Source organism: Rhopalosiphum maidis, chromosome 1, assembly GCF_003676215.2.
Source record: "Rhopalosiphum maidis isolate BTI-1 chromosome 1, ASM367621v3, whole genome shotgun sequence".
NCBI classification, from domain to species: Eukaryota; Metazoa; Arthropoda; class Insecta; order Hemiptera; family Aphididae; genus Rhopalosiphum; species Rhopalosiphum maidis.
The window spans coordinates 91,020,492-91,042,875 of NC_040877.1; positions in this window are offsets into that span (position 1 = coordinate 91,020,492).

The window sequence follows — 22,384 nt, forward strand, 5'->3', positions numbered from 1 at the left end:
AAAGGCAAATAATGTCTTAAACGTACTAAAATCACTTCAAATTAATAAATAAATGATAACATACATGTCGTCAAAAGAAATTACATTAATATCTACTCACAGAGGAATAAAAAAAGAAACATAATATAGGTTTATTTTTTAAATATTAATATTTAATCAGCTTAATATATTCAGGAATTTAATAAACTAGAATATTTATTCCCAACAGTGATCATAAATAGTAAAATTTTTATTTTTGGTAATAACATAACACCTATTTATTTATTATATTAACTATAAAAATCTTAAAATAAATACATTTTACTGATACCTAAAACTGAAGAAAATAAGGTGGTCATATTGAGGCTCTTTGATGAATGTATAGAATTGATTTGAATTTAATGATATATCATTGTATACATAAAATGATTTTAAGCGGAAACAGTTTGTTAGCCTAATAACCTATATTATGTTTGGTAACCAAATAATATTATGAAATATTTGTTGATATCGGTGTATGAAAGAAATTTATTTTACTATTAGTAATAAGGTGGGTTTATTCAATTTTTGCTGAAAACATTGAGATGTTTTTCTTATTTTTTCATTATTTTAATATAAATAAATATAATTAATAGTATTGTTATTCATCTTTAAGTCAATACTACTTCATTTTAAAACATTGTAAATAGGTTCATGGTATAAATAGGTAATATCATTATTAACCTATACATAATATTTTGAAAAATCCATTGCGTAAAATAAAGTACATATTAATATACCTATGTAAAAGTTAGAAGAGCTCAGGAATAATATTCTTAATTATACAATAATAATGAAAATAGTTTATTTTTCTTTAAATATATGATTTTATACAAATTTGAACTTTAAATGTCTATCGAAAAATGTTTGTTTTAAAATTGTATAAGATTTTTTATTTAAAATATTTAAGAGAAAAATTGTATTAAATTTTCAAACCCTATCTATACAGATTGAAGTTTATATTAATCATTACTACGATATATTTGTAGTTAGTAAATTTTAATGATTTTGACGAATTTTAAAAATTAATATTTAATTAATACTTATTTTATAATATTTTTTCCAAGATATTAAGAAAGAACTTATGTGCGATTTTATATTGAATTTCTAGAATGTCAACTCAACGAATAATTATTAATTAACATTTATTATAGAAAAAATATAAAGTGATCTTCAAATGCTTTTAAAAAATTGTCGAGGATTTCTATTAATAAAAAGTTAAGAAAAATCTTTCATTAAATTTTTCCAGATTATTGCCAAAATTAATGTTTTTTATTGACGATTAAAAAAAAAAAAAATTAAATATTTTACTGGGAATTTTTATTTTTAACTCAAAGTACTACCTAGAACTATGTCGCTACCAGAAACCATCCCTAGAGTTAAAAATCTTAGCATTTTTACTGCCCTAAAAGATGATGACAGACAAAAAATAACACATCATTGAAAAATCAATACATTCATCGCTCCACTTTAAAAAGTTAAGTATTTTAGTTTGAAATATACATTTTTTTTTGGTATATATGTCAATGGTATTTATACATTTATTTTTCTATAATTTATAATTATAGGTTTTATGTAAAGGTAAAAAAGGTTTTACACTGTATAATAGTATCGCACGACTTACTTGTAATACGATTTTCAGTTATTTATTTTTTGTAAAATCGGTTCAACATGATAAGTATTTATAGCTAGCATTAACATTATAAGAAATCGAGAATAAGAAGAAGAACCGTTTTTTAAATTTATAATTGATCTTGCTCGTTTTAAATACGATGTTATAACGATTAAACTCTCATCTAGGTATATCTTAGTTCACATTAGAGCAAAACGCAAGCCCCGACTACAATTACAGTCGGTCTCTATAATGATTTGAAGATTTTGTGTTTACCATTTATATATTTTTTTGCAACTGTGACTTCTAACTATCGAGACAAACTTAAGTATAGCCTGAGGTCATAAAAATAATCACAGCAGAATATTATCTCCGGTTTATATTTTACTGGTTACCATGGTTGCAACACGTTTTCTGCGTGTTTCTTCAATGTCATATTTTAACCATAATATCGCCACAATTCTCATCAGAACATTGGAATCTTCGATGTCATATTATAAGTGGTACTATGGATACAATATTACGTTTACTATACCACGAAAACCCATAGCTCATAGCAACAATTCGACAGCATTTTCGGAAAATAATCTTCACCTTCAGATCGCAGTTATTATTAATTCAGCGCAATATTTTCTATTCTGATGATTTTACGGTAAATTCGTCGAAATTGTGTTTTACATACAACACGCAAAGTACGTCATATAATTAGAAAGGTATATAATATACATTATACATAAATACATTGAGACACACATGTCGTCAATATATTTTTAACAAACAAAAACATCTTAAGCCCAGTGAAGATATATAGAGCGATGGTGAGACGACGATAGCGAAATGTTATTTTAATCGAACATGTGCGGAAAATGATGGGAAGCACGCGCAGTGGGACGCAGATTGAGTTTTCGTGGGTGCGGATCGGTGACGGGTCGGGAAAAAATCGTGAGACACCCTGTCAGTGAAAGCAGTAGCATTGGAAAGATTGATTGCGTGAAAATTGTTACAAAAGGGATGTTGCTATGTTGTTTCTATACTTTTGGCTTACGCGCATGACACAGACACTATACTAGCAGCGGTGGCGGACGAGGAGTCAGGATCAGGAGCAGCGGCAGGAGCAGCACAAGAGTGAGTTCCTCTTACACACACACACACACACACACACACCGTCATCGACTAATTCGTTTGGCGTCGTCGTTATCGGGGATTGAGCTAACAGATTGTATGATCGTTATACGATTACGGCCCAAACACTCATACACATACAAAACATAAATAATACACAGTTGTACACTCATACGAGGAACTGAAACAAAATTTATTGTAAACCGATCATTTTCCTTTAAACATACAGTATTATCCTTCTAGTGTTTGTTTTATGAAAAATTCAAGTACACAATTTGTCTATAATCTAGTCACAATAATATGCATTTGTTCATTACGCTATAATCGTGAATGATTTTTTTCGAATATTATCAAACAACTCGATACGCCTCGACTCAATTTGTTTCAATTTGTCAAATTGCTAAATTACCAACGTTTTATTCGTTCTAGGATAATTTGACAAAGTTATTACTGCGTAAACCATTTTGGCACGAGGTCGTTTTAGTCTATCAGTACCTGTTAACGTGTTATGCTAAAAAATCGTATTATAGAAGTTAACGACAAAAAAAAAAAATATATTTTAATTTGAAAGTAACATAACGTTATTAAATAAAGATTTATATCTATTAACTTAGCACATTTTGAGTATTAATTATCGTTGGAATTTGGTTAGCTAAGTAATTATTGATACTTACTAAAAGACGAAGTTTTGATCTATTACGTATTTCACCGTAACATAATTTATAAACTATAAATAATTGTGAGAACACTTTATGTTGTTGTTATTGCTTCTGTACTCAATAGCTTACTGATATAATAGGTATCTACTTAAAAAATTTTGAGAATGAATCATCAATTTATAATAAAATCAATAATTTGCAAAAAAATATTAAGAAACTAACAACTTTTCTTAACTCATTTTCGATTACAACTAATGATAGTGGATATAATTTTATAGCGATATATTAGGTACAAAATTAACATTAGGTACTATACAGTTTATCATGCTCTATATCTAAAATGCATAAACACCATGATCCAAAAATAACTTTCTTTTTGTATAAAATCATTTTTAAATACATCGCATAATATTAACACCAACAACTCTACACGTAAAATATGTACGACGTATTTATACAGCAATGATTATGATATTTCTTTTTTTATTACTTTTTATATAATTATGTATTAAATACAAGATTTTATAAAATGTTAAAATACATCACAACATTTAGAAATATTTTTTTTTTGACTGGGAACGAATAAAAAAAGGTGACGAGTCTGATCGCAACCAAAAAACTTAGCACACTACTTACCGACCGGCTACCGTGTATTTTGTGTTTAGATATGTTATAGAAGCTCAAAACCAGTGAGAGCTAGTGTGTAGTAGATGGATAGGTGGGAGCTTAAATCTATGAAAAAAGGGTAACAAAGGTTTATTGTTAGATTATTATATGTTGCATGTATAATAATATAAAACACAATAATTAATCCACTACATAATATGGATTATAATAAAAAATAATTGATAATACGCGGGAATAATAACAAAGATGCATATTGTGTTACGGCCTCTTGTGAGCCAATAATAAATACTATTATAAATAGCGATTACAGATTTATAGTAATAAAAGCAATACATAATGTAATAATGAATAATTGGCTATTTTAATCTATTATCTGATAATTTATTTAAAAAAAATATAAGACTCGACATCGTTCAAAGGAACATAAAAAAAAATTATTTGTGTTGTTTAATGAACTGTGACACTATTGCATATATACTAATAATAATCACAACAACATTTAAATATTATAACAATTATTCATGGAAAAAGACAAATCATGACGAGTATGTATGTGTTTGTGTGATGCTAATTAGTACTGTGTTCGACCGGGTGATGAAGTAGTAATGCGCAAAAGGGGGCCATTATATAAAACAATATTATGATTATGTACCGGGATGATGTGGTGCAAACAATAATATTATATATTATACGTTTCAACCTTGAAGATGGTTATTGATTTGATTGTATTATACTGTTTTAACTATTCAATAAAATTAAGTTTCTATTATTTTCTATAGATATTATATTTTATCAGTTTTTTAATAATTATATAATAATATAGTTTTTAATTATTAAAAAACAGTTAACGTACATCAATTATATTATTAACATTTTATAATTGTTTGATAATTTTTTACGGTTTTGATAAATGTAATACGATGATCAATTATTTATAATTGTAACTTTTGATTTTATTAATATTGAACACATTATATATAGACTAGATATACATCATAAAATCCAAAAAATTAAAATAACGTCATAATAAACTACAATTTTTAATTTATTTAATAATGAAATGTAAATAACATTGCCGTCAATACTGGTTTATATTATGTGTTATTTTTAATTTGAATTGCTTATATGCAAACAACATGTTATACGTCAATACAATTACAAATTAAAATATACGTTGCTAAATAAAGCTGTGTTAAAATAACTTGTTATATTTGCGTTTAATTTTCACAGTAATATTTGAATAAATTCACTTTAGAAGAAATTCATATAATGAATTTATATAAAACAAAAAATGTTTTACTAACAATAAACATGGTTTTTTTAGTATTATATTTAAAAAATGCATATATGTTTATTAATATTATAGTTATAACCATATCATTCGTTTCTGGTAAGTTGAAGACCAAAATTCACATGTTACGTGATTACTCAACGAGTGGATCACTTGTTATTTGATGGGTAACATGTTTTACATACTAGTTGTTCGGAGGACGGTCGTTGAGAATGTGAACTCGAAAGCTTACTACAGTTGACATGTACAGCAGCAGGTGGACTCGTAAAACTCTGTACACACACACACACACACACACACACACACACACACAAAATAAAATAAAAAAATAAACCAATACAATACACTTTTTTGTCAGTTGAATAACGAAATCTGGACGTTTCCATAATATTATAATAAAACGGATGGCCATACATTTGAAAGGGGAATCTCATTCGACCACAGTTCATTGACATTGTAGAAAATAAAGAAGAGGACCGTCTTACAGTATTAACTACAATAGTCCGGGACTGGGTCTTCCGAATCGTTTAAATAAAATGTACAGATGAATCCATTCAGTTTTAATAGAATCATTTTTTTCCTCAGCTTTAGCCGAAATTTAAAAAAAATGATCAATCGACTTTAACAGAAAAACGGTAGAAGTATCTATCAGTGTTTGATCGATTTTATTCGTTAGACATTAGGTTAGGTGCGTTTATTATGGGCTACGACTTACGCGAGTTATGTACAATTATTTTAAAATGTAACATTTAAAATTAATAATAATACTTGATAGTAATATTATAATATGTATTCTATTTATATATAATAATAATAATAATAACTAGCTGTAAAATTTGACAGCCTAAGAAAAAAAAAAAATACAACAACGTATTATGGGTGTTTCTTGATATTATTAACTTACTAATAAATACAATTAAATCACTGTTATTGTACCTTGCTTATAGTAGTACTTATTTGACAAAGATAGGCAGATAGGTAATCAGTCATAAGGGTGACTATATTTTAAACGAGGTTTAAACTAATCTCAAAAATTTTCTGATAACTCTAAAAGAATATTTTTGAAATTTTCATGAAAATTAATCAAGATTTTTTTTTATTTTATTTTTTTTTTTATATTGTATAAAAAGGATTGCATTTCTTTAGTCAATGACAACTAAGTCTACTATAATAATTTATTATTCAATTTTGCTGGTCAAAATTAAATATCTCTGTGATCCATTCTAAGAAACCTATAAAGTTTGAAAATCAAAACTATAAACAGTTTCCGAGTCTCAAGAAATATTTGTGCGAAATTATTAATTGCTTGGTTAGATAGTGTCCAAGTCTCTTGGAGATTCTTCCACATTAATTAATTTATAAATGTAGATAGATTGATGATAGATTTATTTATATTTAATTTATTATATATTTATTATGTAAATCATAATATTATAATTTAGGCAATCTTTTTTTCATTTAATACGCTTAGAACCTGATGAGAATAATTTTTTTTAAACGTCTTTTCTCGACTTAAAACATGTATACGTAGTTAACAGGGTTTTTTTAAAAAAAAAAAATTATAAACTATGAATTTTATTTATTTTTTAACGAGTGCATAGATCAATGTTTAATAACACAATATAAGCCCCATAGTTTTTAAGAAAATAATAATATTATTATCATTAGACGAAGAAAAAAAATAATATCTACAAAGTACATAATTTGTTAAAAACAGTAATAATAATAATATTATGTATTTATGCTATTTAGAACGTATTTTAATAATAATATTATTGTTTTCGTATACATAAATACACCTATATTGCCTATACATAACGCCGTGTTAAAAAATCGTACAAAAACCAAATAAAGAAGGAATACTCTGACACCTGATTGAAGGCGGGAATTTGTTTTGCGGTTTTGTCATCAGCGCCCAAAGGTATAGTGTTGTTTTATTTTAAATCAATATTGTACATTTAGAAACATAGCCATTGGCTTAATATTATTACATAATATTGTATAGGTCGTTAACTCTCAAAAAATAAGTAAAAATATGCTTCAAAATATGAATTTGTATTTTGTATCTGTACTATGTGCAATATTTTAAAATATTAAAAATATATAAAAATATTTTACTGTTTATAGTATAAAACTAACAAGTGATGAAATTATGACGAAATTCTAAAAATTAATACTTAAAAGTACACGAACGTACAGTGGTGTTATACTCCGACTCGAATGCGTGCATTTTCGCGTAAAATCTCTGTTTTGTAAGATTTTTCAGTGGCATATTCGACCACTATAATGGGAGTTATGCTTAACCTAAGCGCACACGATCAAGAAAGTGGGTTACACTTACGTCTATCAACCTGAACCGTTTTGACTGTAGCAATACGCTTAGGACGTCCATCAGGTTCCGCGCGTTTATCGGACTTTTCAAGAACGCTTGGGTCCCGTACCGACGGGCGACTTTTCTTATCACCGTGGTAAAACGAATCCGGCCATGGATAGTATTCGGTAAGACATTCAGTACGAAACATCGCAGCTTCCAGTAGCTCAGTCTCGGCACGTGGCTGGACGATGAAGTCATCGCTATTGCACGGTAATCGCATACTTATATAATATTGTGTAATTTTTATTATTGGTATACATATAATAAAAACAATAACATAAAACTATGAATATTTGTATGTATTACCGTGTGTTGTTAGTCTGAGAAACGTTTATACATGTTTTGGGTCGCCATGACGCGTTTTCTACGTAACGCCACTGTAACTTCCGTTGTTATTATTAAACCATATTCCCGTTAAATAATGTATAATACATTTATTATTGTTGTTGTTTTTATACGAGTGTATCGTATTATATACTCCAGTGCTGTAGTTGCCGGAAAAAAATAATACGAGGAAGGGTTTTAGAAAAGAATCAGTGACTTATATAATTTTTTAGAACTGATTAAATGGGGTAACTAAATTTTTATAGTTGTACACACAATCATATATTGGCATAAAGGTGTGGTCAACTAGAAAATTAGGTCTTGTGCTGTACATTATAATAAAAACCAATGCTATGGAAATATTTTAATATGATTTTAAACGTTATTCGCAAAATATAATCTATGGACAATATTACAACAACGATAAGAATTATAATATAATATGATATTATAAATAGCATCAAATATGCTGATATAATATTATTATTGGGCTATCAGTTACTATACAGGTAAATACATAGCCTACAATATGGTGCACGCAGACCTTTCAGTGATCAAACTCTATTATTAATGTCTTCTTGCAGTGTATTGTATACTGAATGTTTAAAATATGTTTTTTTTAATTGATGGGTATTTAAAATTTAACATTATTTTCCAAAAATAATATTACAATATAAGAGAACTATTTAAAAATAGTTAATTAAAATATAAAAAATAATATATTATAGTAACGTTTTTTTTTAAAATTCTATAAACATAATTAAATACTTTGTATTAAGTTATTAATTATATAAATATTGTAAATTAACAGTTTTAATATTAAAAAAAAAATATATATATATATATATATTATTTGGACGCAACATTCGTACGCGATATTTCCGTCTTACAAATGTACAATATATCAAATTTTATATTTTACTTAACACAATAATTTATTTAAAGCTTCCCGGATATTTTTATAGATATTTTAATTACGAAGCAAGGTGCCAGGTTAAACATTTGGCTAATTTAAAACTATAAAATTAATTTTTTTGTAAAATTTAAAATGATCATATTTAGCTTAAAAATTAAAATATCAAAAAAACCTTCAAGTTCTCATTTAAATTGTTTAATATGTCAATTTACTCTATTTTTTGATAATAACAAAATAAATGGATTATTCAAACGTAGAATGTATTATGCAGTATGTCTGTAAGGCGTATATACCACTTCTTACGGTAGTAGCGTTATCTTGAAATTATTATTTATGTTTCTATTTAATTAAATGTGCATCCATTTAAAATAAATTATAAAATTCACTAATGATTGCCCACCACATTTTATAGATTTTTCAGTACAATTATATATATTACTTATATTTTATAATAGTATGTACTCTTCTAAGCATATTTACACTTATTTATAATTATTTTAAATTTAATTAATGATAAAACATTTTAATATAAATTAATAAGAGTAAAAAATTATAATTATATTGCTTTATTTATGAAAACATTATGCATTATGTATAATACTGTGTTTTAGTTAAATTTAAGCTCTAAAGGATGAGGCCTAATATTAATTATAATTTTCTCGTATCATGGTAATTTTTTTAATCTTGAGAGAGATTTAATAAAGAACAGATAATTTAATGTTGGTGAATGATAACATTATATTTTACAACGAATATTATGATTGAAATAAAATGGTACACTCAAGTTATTTATTGCGTTATTACTAATGATAAAATTTACTATTTATACGATTGAATATGGTGGTTAAAAGTTAAATTGATAAACATTATAAGTTTAAATATATACACAATTACATTAATATCAATTATAATAGATTGTTTAAAATATTATTATTTTTATGATAACTAAATTAACACCAAAAATAATTATAAACTATTTTTATTGACAAAAAAATAATAACATAATACAAATAAAATTTAATAATATTAATTAATGTATTATAAATTAAAATGTATTAAGACGTATAACGTGATTTATAATATTACAATTTCGAGGTCAAGAATTAATATTGTTTATGATAATTGATAATAAAACACACTAACTTATTGGTTTTATTTTACAACGCATTGTTAAATGAAGTGTAACAATAAATAGTATTATGTGTTTATATATAATAATTTTAAAATTAATTTTTTCATGACAAATACTTAAAATACTTAAATTAAGGAATTTTCGTGGCCATAAGATTTATTTTTAAAAACCGACTATTTATATCGCATCTAATTTTTACCAAATGTATATATTATACTCAAAAAGATAATTATTTTAATTTCTCAGTGCTTACTAGTTTTTGGAAACTTCTGAAAAACTTTTGGAGTTTTTCACTATATAATGTTGAAATTTACATCACAATACCAGTATTGTTTATAAATATATAAACATATTTTGACTATTTCACTTTTATTCAAAATGTAATAATACTAGAAACTTGAATTTTGAATTAATTATTTATTAAAATATATACATACAGATACTGTATTTATTATATACATAAAGCACTCAAAACCAATGGTGAAATTCGAGGTTGTGTAGCAGATAACCGTACCTTGAAGCTTAAGTAATTCAGACATTTACATTTTAGGTTAGCGTAACCGTTACGCGAATGAGATTAAGGTGTAATGCTTCTTGTGATTTTTTTACTAAGATAACGTTCGAAAACGAATCGGTTTACAAGACGACGATAAACACGATATCTCTATAAAAGCTAATAAAATTTAAACTAGAACGCGGTAACCCCTTATCACATTTATTATCTAATGTTGGTAGTTTGCCCCGGAAACCGCAACTTTTAACCAACCATTTATGAATGGTATATTGGAATTTATACGTATGTCACTGCAGTTATAACCGAAATGATGACAAGCGATAGAAAATACATAACGTTTAAAATCAAAATATAAAAATAGTATTAATATTTAATAAACTCTAAATGAAATGTTCAGTGTTTTGATAAGTGGTAAATTCAACATTTCGCTGCTATTATTTATTTTTTCATTATTTAGTGCGTTATTTGTACTGTATATTATTACACTTATATTTCTATTACGTTTGAGTTTTATTCTCGTTAAAACAACACGAAATTCTTATCCACATGATTTTTTCGTAAAACTATTGCCGATTCCATATACGTATACTGTTCAACAGTCGACATCATATTTCGCCATTGTTCTACCTCTATATTGCAGCCGTACAGCGTATATTTCTTTTATTCATTTTTCCATTCAATTGTATTCGCTTTATTTGTTTCTTTCTAATAGTCGTATAAGACACAGCTTGTACGAGTAGAAAATGGTCGTATCCCTATTCAACCGTCGTCATCGTAGACATTACAGTGCGATTGTCTCAACCCAAGCGTTAACGCTACTTTTGTCGTTTCCGTTACACCTTTTACACACGTAAACAACACATACAAACCCGAAACAATTGCACGCCAGATGATTAGCATTTATGTGTCCAATACGCGTTGCGTTGTGTGTGTGTGTGTGTGTGTGTGTATGTCATAATATCCTTTGCGATACTACCAAATGATCTGTGTACATTGCGTCTTTGACAAAATATCGCGGTAAAGGACTCAAAATCGTAATAACAAACAACGATTCCTGTGTATTATACTACATGTGATATTTATGTAGGTACCAATTTATCTATATACGTGCAATAAATGTATAGAACACTGTGAATATAAATTATAACTATAAATATTATATTTTTTAACGGTGAAATTTACCGCTTTTTAAATCTTTCTCGTACAGTATAAATGTATAATAAAATACAAAAAAACTCGAAAATTATTAGAAAATCACCCGACAATTGGAGAGTATTCGCTTACGAGCTTAGAGTTTTTGTACACATAACACTGCAGTAAAAAGTTCTATGATAATATTTTGAACGTTGAGTTATCTGTAGTTTTTATATAATATGATTGTGTATATAGTTCGCTCGGGAAATGTTTACCCGGATTCGGTCGCCACTCGATTACGGCGAACCGCGCCTCACGGACGAATTGGTACGGTAAAAGTTTAAATCCACAGAGCCGTTGATAGTCAGTCATGATAAACTGACGGCAAAACTTTGTCGTTTAAACCGTTCCGTCGCCACACGACGTTTGATAGACCTTTTTGAGCATTACAATATTACGAGTACGACCGCCACAATATATTTCGTCGTCGGTGTATAGTCTATTACGCTGTACCTGTGTACGTCGTGTTCGATAATACCGTTATGGCCAGTCACCCGATGGCCGTTCGATATCACCAGACGATTTTTTTATACAACACACAATAGGTATATAACATTATTAATTATGTACGCACGACGGAAGCCGTCGCTGCAGCAGCAATTCCGCAGACATAATGATTGTGCTATAAACAAGACACCCTCTCGGTCGTATATACACATAATAAATAATATTATATATATATATATATTATTGCGTGTGTGTGTATAATAATAATATATACAACCGTCATTTGACGCGTAAGGGTGGTGGTGGCGGTGGTGGTCACAAATATTGTCGTCGTCGTAATATTGGGCGTGGCCGTGTGCGCAATATAAAAGCCATCTATTCCGGTTTATTAACCGCCCGGCGAATCCAGCGATCCGGCACAACCGGAACACACAGATTCCCGTCGTTGGCAATTCGCCACCGTTGCCCGCACGCTATTATTATCGTCGTCGCGCCAGACATATCCTATGCCGTCGTTGCCCCGTTCGCGTCCGCTGTGGCGGCTGCGGCAGCGGTGGCGGTTTTCTTACGTACGTACTATATCGTCGTACGCGCACGCGCTCCGCGATCGTAAAATATTTTTAAAATACGAAACGTGCGTGTGCGCGCTCGAGGCAGTGTTTTTCGGCCAAAACCGCTCGGACCGTCACCCCGCGGGCCGGACGTTTGTCACGCGATATACCGGCACAGAATTAATATTAAATCGGAATGGAAACCGATGATAAGGAAATACACGGCTCCTCTTACGGCCGCCCAGAGATATGGTCGGCCGTATTGAAAGGGCTTATCGGTTCTGCGACGTTGACCTAAAACTTGATAAGAAATATTGTCAATATGATGATGATATTTACAACATACCAGTGTAATTGACACCAAACAACACAGCGGTGTGTTCCGCAAAGGATATGGTACGATTATGTATTTTACACGGTTATTATATTTAAAATTATTATAAAAAATTAATGACACAAGACACGAGGTAAAAAAATACGTCTTTCGTCTTCGAAAAATGCTAACCCGGTTAGGTTAGAATAGATTCAGTGATTAGCATTTTAAAACATCATGTCGAACTTCAATTTGGGCGGAAAGAGTTTCTGTGATGCCGGAGGCGGTGGTTGTGACGACGACGAAAGCTACAGCTATATAGTTGGTAGTCACTCACGTCGTAGGTGCGTATTATAATGTATTGTGATATAATATACACGACGGTTATACTTACCTACTTCTAGCGGTAACGCGCACGGGGTCACGGCTGTCACTATTTGTGGGGGACAATATCGTTCTTCATCGATCCCGAAACACCACGTGTGTCCTATACGCCAAAAATAAAATAATAATCACCTGCAGTTCCGAAACAGAGCAAATTTATTACCACATATTACGTCAAAAACCGCGATGTGAAAGTATCAAATTGCTCGTCGAATTAATTAAGACGGCGTATCGTGTACACAACTATATTTTGTATACATTATTAACAGGTGATATATTATGAATTTTCGATGAAATTTTGCCATCACGAAAATCGTATACACCCACAATACATATTTGGTCGTAGTAATAATTATTAAACGTTCCCCCGAGTCAACACCGGGGTTTATTCAATGTGTGCACTTGAAACTTTTAAAAGCACAGTTTTTGCTGTGCTCTTAGTTTTATAAAACTGCACACACGCAAATCCTTTTGTTCTAATATTTGTTTTTTTCCCTCGTTTTTATACTCACTATTTTTTTTTTCATTTTAGAATTTAATTTTTCGTTTCTTTTGAAGATAGATCACCAACGTTAGAGACCAGTTTAAACAGACATATTTTACAGCTCATCGGTCAGCTTATTTCATTGTGTTACTTATTTTATATTAAATTATGTTTTGCTTTGAGCGTTACTTTAAAGACAATAGGAGAAAAAACATATAAAATAATAAATATTTCAAAAATAATAAATTATTTATGTGTAGTTATGTTGGTAACTAAAAACTAAAGCAATCACGATTTATGTATTAAGTATTGTATATTTAAATTATTTACGAACAAACCATAAGATATGACAAAATATTTGAATACAATAAAAAAGGTGTAGTATAGTTGTTCAGAATTTTTTTTCCATTGTTCCGTGACATTTAAATTACATCGATTTTCGTGTTCAAGTCACTATGGTAATAATACGTGTAACGTGTACTTGCAGTAAATGAAAACCCGTCAGAATTTCAAAGAAATAAACCTATTATTACGTAATAAAATATTATTACAATCGAAACGGCGCAGTTCATCAAGTGCACAAATGTCATATAACAATTTATATTGAAAATGGCGCTATTTGTACAACAGAATACACATACCAACGGCGTCCAACACCATCCCATTGGGGTAAAGTGCTCAGCTGACAGCGTAAACTTACCCTTGCGTGGAAATCGCCCATTTGGACGATAATGTGCAGTGCATTTGTCGACCAAAACGACCAGCATTGCCGTTCGTTTTTGTCAGTTACTAAACGTTTGGACAAAATATAGCGAGCCCGAGACTGGTGCTAATTATAATAATATGTAACTGTTATTCAGTGAAAATCTGTTGATTTTGAATCACGAAGCTATTCGGGACAGTATGTATATAGTTACAGCCTCGTTAAGCTTAAGTTAATGATTGAATACAATTAAGTATAATGGTAAATATGAAAAAATATCAAAATAAATTCAATCAGTACCAGAAAAATATAAATATATAATACATACCATTCCAAATACATTTATTGTTGTCAATTTTAACAGCAGCTGGTTGCCTGTTATCATGAGATATAATTTTTTTGAAATTTAAATTTATTGTACGTGTTTTTATGCAAATCATTGAATTTTTATCTCAATTAAAATTAATATGCAGAAATTCACTATAGCCACTGTAGCTATTGTAACTATTTTTAAGACTTAAACTGACGAGAAACAGAAAAAATGATAATTAAAAATATTATGTATAGTTTGTTTTGATCATATAATTAATATATATATATTATATGTGTGTGTTTAATGTACATATCATGTATAAATTAAATGTTTTAACTTTTTATATTTAAAACGTATTTATAATACAATATTCTATACTTAAATAAAACCACCTATGTGCAACCGAAACATTTCCCTGTATTCACTCAAAATCAAAAAACAATACTCTACGCATCGAAAGTATCTTTCGATCAATATATCATGAACATGTGTGAAAAACATTGTCAGAAGAACAGAGATGCCCACGTGGTTGACCAGGTACATACTATGACGATCGTTGGCTAAGTGAACAAGGATGCTTGACGTGTGCGTCATTATCAAAACTGTGCATTTGTCTTCTCCACATCTACGTACCACTGGTTGGATATCAAGTCGAAAATCGGGTCAAGACTCTGAAATTTTTCTCAGCTCGACATACCCGTGTCGAGCAACCTAGTGGATAAATAGCAGCTATAGAAGCTAGCAATTTTGCGAGAGAAATGAGTTTAATTAATAACGCCCCTGTGTGTAATGATAAAAGAAATAATTTATGTCTCCGTTATAATAATATACGTGAGGTGGTGGGATTTGTATGGGCGTAAGGGGTCGACGTCATGATTACATCCTGTCAATGATGGGCGGCTGGCGGGGCAAATGCCTTCCCGAATGTGGAAGAGCGGTGTCGAGTCGCCGTTGGCGTAACGCGTGAGTGCAAAAGCCTCGGGGCCGGGAAAGGTGATGATGAAAAAGAGCCCGGATTAATAAGCCTCGCCGAGGAGAAGTTTTGATTTATTATTATACTACTAGGCGACCAGAAAACCCTGGGTGGGTATGCAACGGAGCCGGGGGTCGGTCGGACACAAAGTTTGGCACGTTTTATTATTATTAATTTTTTTTCGTATGTTTATGTGTCGTATGAGTTGTTATCTCACATCTAACGGTATAATCATAAGTGTTTATGTATGTACACATGATAATAATACGAATCGGATAATTATTTTTTTAAATATTACTTAAGATTTATACTACTATGTTATTTTATCGTAATATATGTTTGTGTGTGTGTGTGTGCGGGGGGGGGGGAAATATTGTTATTAGTCGAATATTCGTTTATAATATTATTTCTTGATAAAAATAGATATGAAAATGGTGATTGTTTTGTCTTTATGCACAATTCATAATAACTAAATAATCGAACAATTCATTTTTAATTTTTATTTACGTTGATAAAAAGTGTTACGCTAATGCTTTTAAAGTAAAATACGATTTGTAGAATACCCGTAAGAAAAACAATGCGTATCTGTGTTGCTTTTTCATTTGTATTTGTTTCCTAACTTAATATAATTTTTATCACTGAATTGTTCAATGAACTATAATTCGATTTATTTATATTGATAATTAAATTACATCAATAATAAGCTAACAAATAATTGTGAATTATAAATTTAGTTTTTATTGTTATTGAAGGTTTATTTGTGAATTACAAAAATGAAAAGAAAATTATTTTAAATCGTTGTGTTATTTAAATGTCTACAACATTCGAGAAAATTGAAATGTTTGCGGTTATAATATTATATTATGCCTTAACATTGTATAAGCATATTAATTAAAATATATTACCGTTGTTATATGGCGCGGATATTGGTTAGGTGACATACGATATGTACGATTTAAGTTTCAGCATATTAGTATACTAATAAAAAGTTCACTAATATGATTTAATTGGCATATATAAATGAGTAAAATACTAATATTTATTGTATTTTTATTTAAAGATTATTTTTCAAAATATGTCTTATTATTACAAAGTCGTTGAACGTAACGATAGCAGAACATAAACGTCTTTCTTCGTATATAGGTTTACGACGTATTATTTAATGATTATATAGATTTTTCGAAGTCATGAAATATTGTGTTTGGAATGATTTGAACGCGGATTAGGACGCATGCGAGGTGGAATATCGTAGTTTCGTGTAAGATAAACATTTGACATTTTTGATTTTACAAGCCGCAATTCCAGTTCGTACAGAAGATTAATAAATCGAAATCTCAGTTTTGGAAAACTAACTTTTTTTGACGTACAACTATCACGGTCAGCGACGCGCGTATTCATGCGACTGCCAATGTAGGAGGTCTGAGATATTCCGAGATTACATCGCAAATCGGTTAAACTCGGGTTTTATCCTTATAGCCGAACGTACAGAATATACATACATACATGGAATACGCACAGCACAAATGCAGTAAACGCGTATGTATCAATATTGCAAGAATTTAGACTTTCTGATAGAGAAAACCGTTGCCCCGTCATATGGTCTAGTTGATTTTTTGGGTGGTTTTAATATCGAATTCTTTAGAAATGTATAGTGAAAACGAGAGAAACATTGGTGGACGAATAAAGCCGCAAGGGTTAGTGCTCGCAGTAGATATATATATATTTTTTACAGTCGATTGGGTTTTACAGCTAATCCTTATAATGCCGGTCGAACGAGCTCGAATACTAGCCAGGATTTTTTTTCATTCCTCTCTTTTGGTCTCTCCTTTTTTTTTCCTGGAAAGAAGCCCACACGTGCATTTTTACACGGGATCGGTTGATCAAGATTTTATGGCGTACGGGTTTTTCGGTTGCGTCTGATTTGCGTATGCAAAACGGTTCGAGGGAATTTAAATACGCCAGCAAAAGCTGTTAAATTGGATATATAGGTATATACGTATCTACATATATATATACCTACGTACGGATATGACGCGGGTGCAAGGATTACATTTCGATTTTGAATTTTAAATTCAACCCAAATATGCAGGTCCTAATAGTGTAATTAAATTTGTTATCGGAAGTCATTACATTATTATTGAGTTTTATTGCTAAATAAATGTATGCAAAACTCTTTTATGATGCAGATTTTTACAACTGAGCTTTTATAGTAAAGTTCTTCGAGTTTTTTTTTTAAAAAAACCACAAAACTTATCATTAAAAATATTTGTACATAATATGATAGTAGATATTGTAATAACATTCCACACACTTTAAATATAAGTATATCAATATGTATTTTTGTAGCGGAAACCACAAAACTCCTTTTGTAATTACTGCAAAACAGAATACGTATTATAATATTAAAATATTGTATTGCTTGAAGGTTTTACAAAATGGTGTATCTACATTAAGAAAACATAATATTATATAGCTGATATTTATATAAATATTAGGTATAATAAGTTATATATATAATATATGCATAGGTAATTATATAGATTATATATATACTTATTCTAAAATATATACATTAGTATTTAATTTAATAAATAAATAACCACAGAAATATTTAGAAAAATACAATATATTATTAGACTATTGTTAGATATCAAGTAGTGTTGAAATATAATATAATTAATAATAATACAATATATTCATGATGCATTTGAATAATATTACCTATTATAATGATCAGTAAATGTATGCAATTTAAACTTTTTCTTAAGTTAAGTTCATATCATTAGTTTATATATAAAAAATATTTTCTATTCTTTTTTTTTCAAATAATTAGAAAAAATACTTTTTTCAATTACATGACCCTTACTCAAAAATACTTTTGTGATCAGAATATTTTTCTGACAATGAGCTCACTGCACATCAATATGTGCTTACGTACTATGTGGTAAAAAATAAAGAAAAGACAGTAAAATTTAACGAGACCCTAAATATAACAGTATTACCAATTCCTTAGATTACCCTGCACCTTTCCAATAATATTAACAGTCAACAAAAATAAAAATATACTTGTATTTTGTTTATAAAAAATTACGTTTAATATAATTTATTTTTATGATAATAACTATTTTTTTAATTATAACTTATAATGATCTCATTATAAACTAAATTATTGAATAAAATCAGACACATTAGTCAAGTTGATTTAATCCACATAAATTTCAGAGAAGTCTTCGATATCGTTGACTATGGTTTTATTTTAAGCGAAATATAGGTACTTGGTATCGGTAATCCGCTTTTTTCTTGGCTTTAGTCGTACCTAATATATTATCTAGGAAGCGATTTGTCAAGCTTAACGACTCAATATCAATATTATCCAGTGTGCCTTCTGGTGTCCATCAAGGTAGCCATTTAAGCCCACTCCTCTTCATACTTTTCATAAATTCAATTTTGCTTATGCTAAATTTCTTTTATTAAGTTATTTTCCACCGTCCCCTGCCAAAAAATATACTTATTGAAGAGGAGTAAATTTATTAACATTGTATTGGTAAACAGTTTGTATTGTTTTTATTATTGACAAATAAATACAGTTTTAATAATTTTTTATCTATTATTATTTGTAATTGTATAATCATTTGTATTAATTAAATATAGATAACTTAAAAAAAAAATAATTTAATTTTAGATTTTTTTTAGAAAAAAAATAATAATAATAATAATTTTTGATAAGAGTTCGGCATCAATTGATTATTAAATTACAAAATTATTATTTAGTATAAAATATAATATATTCTTAATTCTTTAAAAGAAAAATTGTATACTAAATGGTTGAAAAAATCTTTTAAAAAAAGAATAATTTAACTTCTAAATCTAGGTACTTGGTTATATTATTTATTCTTGTAATAGTATTTTAATAAGGCCTAGAAAATATTTGATTAATTTAAACCTAATCTTGAAATTTGAAAAAATGTATTTCTTATTATGAACACAATAAATTAAACTATAGAAATAAAATATTGTGTTGAATTTAATTATTATGTTTATTTGATATATATATTTGAGTGATAATTTATCAGGGTATACAACTATCGATATGAAAAGTTTAACAGTACTATTTTATAAAACAAATTCACATAGATATGAGTTTTAAAATTTTATGAATAAAAATAACCAATTATCAAATTGCTAACTGTAATTATTGACTACAAAAATAAATTTACTCGATCATACTGTTTCACATTCAAAAATCTAAAAAAATTTTATAAAACTTAATACAAAATAAATAAAAACTATATGATTTTCTTTAAAACTTTGAAAAGAAATTAACCTTTTTCTTTGTAAAACCTCATTTATTATTATTATTATTACTTTTTTTTCCACGAATATCAGGGAAAAAATAATTACAAAGTAAAGATTATCACGCACAGTAATTTAAAATAATAATGCACTTTATATTTTATTATTTTTTAAAATATAGTAAGATTATTAAAATTGTATCAATGCAACGCACAGAATATTATGTAGGTACTAGTATTATATTCTTATAAATGTCATCAAATAATATTATTATATTCGTGTATTTTTTTCAAGTATTTGTAAGGACACTAAAAAGTTGTAAAATTTCGAATAAATATATTATTTTAAAAACTGTACAATACTTATTCAATCTTCAACCACCAAAGTAACCTTCAAAGTTAAAATATGAATGAATAATTGTCTAGCTTATTATAATTGAGATTCTAAAAACTTTAAAACATGATCAGAGAATTATAAACACAACAGTAGGTATATATATATACATTGTACAGTTGTTCCAAAAGTCCCGTATCACCCTTAATATCTCCATAGAAAATCAATATATTTAAACGCGGTTTTTTTACAGTACAAAGTATGGAAATTCTAATTGAATGGCATAAAATTCAATTTTTTATACATTTAAGAATTTAAAATTTTTAAGATAGCCATTTTGTTGAACACATTTTTTTAAACAGTTAAAAAAAAATATTAAAATTCAATAAAAATTGATAAAGTTAGACCAAGTTACGTATTTGAATAATTGTAATAAAAAAATCAATTGTTCCTCAATTTAATAATAAAATATTTATTTCAGCATGATAATAATTTTACATACCTTATTAAAGTTTTGATTTGAATAGAAATAAAAATAGCCGTGTCTTATCGTTTAGATTAGCGAAATCGGTTACCTATTTTTAAGTATCTTAATTATCATGAAGTGAACCTAAAGTTACAAAATTGGACATTATCTTACAGTTATAAATTATAAATAATGCTATTTATAATAATAATACCTACGCATATCGCAATTTTGTAAATTATAATTAAAATTATTATTTTGTATTCTTTCTTTATAGCTATTACTGCTATTAGTGTCATATTATGTACAGTACGTACTGTGTCTTTAGCTATAACTTTTTAAATTTTACCTATTTTGTTCAATATTTAAAATGATTCATACATTCTCAGTACATGAGTACATCGACATGGTGAAATGTTACTTCCGAAACAACGAAAGTTATAGACAAGTAGTGGCGCAACTACGGGGGTGTTAGGAGTGCTTCAGCACCCCCTAGCTCTAATTTAAGCACCCCCAAGTTCTATGTCTTTGTAATTTCAAATATCTATTGTTTTAATTATGTAGTTTTATTTTTTATGATTTTATTACGATTTATTTTTTTTTATGATCTTGCATATTGACCAGAGGGGGGTGCTAGGGTGCTATAGCACCCCCCTTGGAATATTGATTCCTAGAATACAAATACTCTACACAACATGCATTTTTCAGCAGGCTTTGTACATTTATACATAAAATAAGAACAAAAAAATATTGACAAGTAATTTTTCCTTATGTAATACTGATGATTGATAACTAGATTGGATATGTCTTTGTTATTTATTTAAATTATAAAATTAAAAATATGTTTTATTAGATTCTGAGCGGAGTAATGAATATGAATGCATTGATTTTACAATGATGTATGTTTTTATTTATTTATTTTTTTGTGTCTGTCATCACGTTTTGGAGTAGTAATAGTGCTTTGATTTTTACTTCAGCCCCTATTTGAAAAGGAAATTGAATCTAGTTGGTACTCTGGGGGAAGAGTCAAAATTAAAAAAATTCCAGTACTTTTCAAAAGCGTCACGAAAAACACTAAAAATATAACGGAAAACGGGAATTTTCACGCGTAATCAGTTTTTGACAATCTATTTACGATTAAATTAAAATATTTTGACTTTTTTTAAGCTATTTATAGACAATTGAAATTTTTGATTTTTTTTTTCAAATAATAAAAAAATGCTGATAAAAAAATTTGGCATTTTAAAAATTCTTTAGAATTTAATTGAAGGTTTATTATAAGTTGTACTTATCGTAATAAAAAATAATCAAAAAGAATTAGTCACAATTTTTGTTTATAAG